General features: G+C 35.7%; 1 pseudogene; it reads left to right on the forward strand.

Moving 5' to 3' along the window:
- Nucleotides 1-1,263: 1,263 nt before the first annotated feature.
- LOC149529282 (uncharacterized) lies at nucleotides 1,264-4,497 on the forward strand (annotated as a pseudogene).
- The last annotated feature ends 881 nt before the right edge of the window (nucleotides 4,498-5,378 follow it).

Below are 5,378 nucleotides of genomic sequence, written 5' to 3' on the forward strand. Positions count from 1 at the left end.
AAAGATCAACTTCAATGCAAACACACCGTTGAGGGCGAGCATTAAAAAATTTCTCAGGCTCCTCGGTAACAACTTTTCCAAGGGCTTGGGCAATAGACTCAATGAAAGGCTAGCAGGGCAAGGGTAGACCTGGGAATTCGACCCATACAGGAACCCTAAGCTTTTTATCATCCGAGACAATGAAGTCTCGGGACCATTTCTGAAAAACAAGTAGAGAGGAATGCATAGACCAAGGGCCATTGGTAAAGACCGTGTCTGCTTGCAACGGGTTACCAAAGTGAAATAAAATGAAACCTTTGGTAAGGTTTTGCATAGCATCAAGGCAGACTCCATGAGGAGTCTAGCATTTGTTGACCCATTCTCTGAGCATAGCTTCAAGAGGAGTCCTACCAACAAAATACCCTATCAAGGTATGTTTCTCTAACTAGTCACATGCAGCATCAAATTCTTGCAAAGGAAGGATAATATCAGGATTACCTCATGGAAAACCTTCAGGACAAACTTGCGCGGGCATTTTTTCGGTGGTGGCGCCATGGCAATTTGAAGCAGCAGCGTGAACACCAGAAACATCTGGTTCATCGCTAGCCAGAGCCATTATATCCTAACCTAAAGCTCTCGCAGTAAATGTGGTATGAAAAGTGCCGACAAAATGGGAGTGCAAGCGAAGGGCTATACCCAAAAATAATTGAAAGTTCGCATGAAGCAAGAAAATCATAGCAGAGCGATTTTTTGAGTTCGCCTCGTCCAACCGCTCAAGTTTCACAGATTTAATATTTCACTAACAATAAATAGTTTAAAGTTTCTCCTACCGTAAACAAAATTTATTCGGCCATTTTCTAGTCACAAATAGGGATCGATCAAGTGGGGGATAGCGATGATTTAAAATAATCCAAGCCACCTTGGAATTGACTGTTGCCGGCAAAGCATGGGTATTGGGGTCATGGAGTATGGCCATCCAACCATCCCGAATGGTAGGGCTGGATAGCCATCGTCGATAGCCGCTGCCTATCCACAGTGGCCGGAAAAAAAAAATGAGACTCGTGATTTTACATTTCAAAGAGTGTTGCATACCACACAAAGTGAGTGGACAAGACCAAAATTTTGTATTCCTTCCACAGGAACAAGGTATTGAACAAAGTCTCCAAAAAATCCTAATCTGTGTGGCTACTTTGCAATTCCAGTTCAACTTGGTTATCATCAGAGAGCTATATAAGGATACCCATCCTTATACCAAGAACATGACTTGATAGGCTAAATACCCACATGGAGTTGAAATTGAAGATGGCTTGTTTTCTGCTCTTGTTTCTGTTCGTATTTCCTGTCTCTCATTCTTCTCCTTCTTCTTATTTTGATGAAGAAACTCTCTTGGCTTTCAACACTTCTCTTTCCCTTGACCCTCAAAATGTTTTACATGATTGGTCTTCCAATAAAACTTTTTATAATTGCACTCGTGTTTCTTGCTCTTCTCGTCATCAACGTGTGGTTTCCTTGACTCTCACAGTTATGTCACTAGTGGGCACTATTTCCCCCTTTCTTGGAAATCTTTCTTTTCTTAGAGTAATTTCTCTTAGAAATAACAACTTTCATGGCCAAATTCCCATTCAATTGGGAAGGCTTTTTTGCCTTGGAATACTTAGATTCTCTAATAATAAATTAGAAGGATCCATTCCCTCCACTTTGGCTGACTGTCATTCTTTACATCATCTTATTTTATCTTTTAACAAACTAAGTGGCAACATTCCCTCTGAGCTAGGCCTTCTAATTGAATTGGACTTAGCGAGCAATGGATTTTATGGTGATATTCCTATTGAATTGGGTACACTTACTCAACTTGAAGAGCTTTATTTTGGTGAAAACTATTTATTGGGATTGATTCCTGTTGAATTAGGCATGCTTACTGAACTTGAAATGCTTGATTTTCATGAAAACTACTTATCGGGCATGATTTCAACCACCCTTTTCAATTGTACTCACCTTTAAATTTTAAAGTTATATAAAAATCAATTAATTAGCCACATTCCTTGGCAATTCGACAAGCTATCAGAGTTACAAGTATTGCTTTTATGGGATAATCAACTCACTGGAGAAATTCCAGCCTCCCTCTCCTATTGCTCTCAACTTCAAAAACTTGATTTAGATGGGAATCAAATAGGTGGTACTGTGCCCTTGGAGTTTACAAAATTGCAGTCATCTTTGAGGGATTTCATTAGCAGCAAATAATCTCATGAGCAAAAGCAATGACTTGCCTTTTCTAACATCCTTGACTTATTTCTCCTCCTTGCAAGAAATATACTTGTCTTTTAATCAACTCACTGGAATTTTGCCTCCTATTAGTCAACTATCAAGCCAACTATATGTACTATCTGAACCATAATAAACTTGAGGGAAACATACCAAGTGGCATCGACAACCTTACAAAGTTGGAAACATTAGATTTATCTAACAATCATTTCAATGGGATCATTCCTTCCACACTCGAGCATCTTTTAAATCTTGGAAGATTGTATTTGGACAAGAATAAATTAAGCAGGCAAATACCAAAAAGTTTAGGGCATGCAAAAGGTCTTGGACTGCTATCATTGAGTGAAAACATGATCTCTGGTTAAATTCCATCTGCTCTTGGCAATCTTCCACAACTAAGGCATCTTATTCTTCATCACAATCAGCTTTCAGGAAAATTGCCTACTAGTTTAGGGAGATGTATAAATTTGGAAAAGGTGGACTTAGTCTACAATAGACTACAAGGAAACATACCTCCTGAATGGTCAGGTCTTGTGAATCTTCAATTTTATTTCAATGTTTCAAGCAATTTGTTGGAAGGTTCTATTTTAGTAATGAGTACTATGGCAATGGTTTAGACTATAGATGTGTCTCTCAACAACTTCTTAGGTGAAATTCTAGCTACATTGTCAAGTTGTACAAACTTGCAATATTTGAATCTTTCATGGAATTCATTTTGGAGCTCAATACCAATATCACTTACCAATCTAAAAAATATTCAAGACATTGATCTCTCCAAAAATAATTTGTTAGTTACAATTCCATTGACTTTCCAAAAAATGAGAATGCTTCAACATATTAATCTGTCTTCAAACAATTTAAAAGGAGGAGTTTTTGTAAGGATTGATAAGTCAGCAGTTTCATTAAATGTTGGCCTTTGTGGATAGTGGATTAATCTACCACCATGCTTGGATTCCAAGAACAAAAACAAGTCAACATTCAAAAAGGTGATAGTACCAGTTCTGATTGGCATTGCAATATTTGTTATGTCTTCTATATTGTTTCTAATGTTTTATAGAAGGAGACATATTGATCAAAATCTCGTTGACTTCAACATTGGACCAAAAAGAATTTCATATGAAGAAATTGCAGATGCAACTAGTGGGTTTAACCAAACTAATCAGCTAGGGCTGGTTGGTAGTTTTGGATCTTTTTATAGGGGAATTCTCAACAATGGTACATATATTCCTATTAAGGTCTTCAATTTACAAGATGAAAATGCCCTCTAAAGTTTTTAGAGAGAATGCAATGTGTTAAAAAGAGTTAGGCACCATAATGTGATAAAAATCATTTCAGCTTATTGTAACCATGATTTAAAGGTACTGGTTCTTCCTTTCATGTCAAATGGGAGTTTGGAAAGGTGGTTATACCCCGAGGGAGAAGATAAATGCAAATTTACTTTGACTGACCGATTAAAAATAGCAAAGGAGATAGCACAAGGAATGGAATATCTACATCATTATTGTTGTGTGCAAGTCATTCACTGTGACTTAAAACCTAACAATGTATTGTTATATGATGACATGACTTCATATATAGTAGACTTCAGCATTACAAGACTCTTTTTCAAGAGTTCAATGAATTTAGTGTCTTCTGCAAGTGTTCTAAATGGATCTATTGGCTACTTTGCACTAGGTTTAAAATTTTGTATCAATAGAATATAAATGATCATCGACTATTTTAAATTTTAATAATGATTGCATATAGCTTTAGAGTCATTGATTATTATATATTGTATTGTAGAGCATGAAATGGGTGGAAATATTTCAACCAAAGGAGATGTATATAGTTATGGAATTCTACTATTAGAATTATTGACAAGGAGGAGACCAGAAAATAACATATTTGTAGAAGGTACTGATCTGCCAAAATGGACAAGCATGTATTTTCCAAATAAAATCACAGATGCAGTGGACAACCAACTACTCACAGATGTTGATGAGTCAAATAAAGCAATGGTATTCACATGCCTTACTGAAATCATGCAAATTGGGTTGATTTGTACAAGGGAGGTTCCACACCAATATCCAACTATGATGGAGATTGTTTAGAGATTAGAAAAAATAACAAGTGTATTTCTTGGTACTCCAAGAACTTTTCATTTGCCCATAGATATCTCACCTTTTCTTGAGGAAACCAACAATCCAAATAATACTTATGAAGGGAGTTCCGGAAATTGGTCTACGTCTACATCTTAGTTTTTCACAATGTTATTAATTATTGATTCTTCCTATCAAAGGAAGAATGTTCAAGCTACTGCTAAAGCTACTTATGAGCTTTAGTCTTAGGTATCTCTGCATTCATTAGAAGTCTCGTCTCTGGGCGTGTTGCATTTGGTTGTGTTGCAGCCTTTGGCTCAACATTGTACATATTTATTTCACTATTTAAGGCACTATGATCATTAGATGTTTCTTTTGCCGTTATCAATTGCAATTTTATATTTTGTTGACTCTCTATGTTGCTGTTCTTTTCACAATTTTTTTTGACCTTATAAGCATGCTGTTATAATTTAATAAACAATGGTGTCTATTAAGTGGTCAAATTTCGGGGCTGCTCCTTCAGTTTCTATCTATTTATATTTGAAAAGATATCTAAAATTAAAATTAAATCTAATTATTTGAAGTAAGCATAAATTTGTGTTTTTAAATTTAGTCAGTGCTATATTTTTGTAGGGAGCTTAATAGCTTCCTAAGAGGAACACCCTCAAACAGCCAAGACAATAGTCCAAGGAGGAGAAAGGTTGGCTCATCCTTTTTCTCTCATTGTGACATTCTATGTTCAATTATATAAGTCTTTTTTCCATCCAAAGAAATTTGATGACATTCTCTGTCCAATTATAAAAGTCTCACAAAAATCACAAAATAGTACAGTTGAACTCACAGGCGTTTAATGCTAAGTTGCAGCCAATTACAATCAATTATCATAATGTAATAATTGAGTTTTATTGAAATCTGGTAGTGAACTCTTTATAATTCGCCTTTGAAATTTGTGTTTCTACTTTGTTTAACTTATGTTATCTCCCTACGCTTCTTTCTGTCACTTTTTCCATGCAGCAATCATACATTTAGTTCTTTAATGTTTCATTTATTTCTGTATGT

This window comes from Cupressus sempervirens, chromosome 11 (assembly GCF_028749045.1).
Source record: "Cupressus sempervirens isolate cs-2001-9-10 chromosome 11, ASM2874904v1, whole genome shotgun sequence".
Lineage (NCBI taxonomy): Eukaryota > Viridiplantae > Streptophyta > Pinopsida > Cupressales > Cupressaceae > Cupressus > Cupressus sempervirens.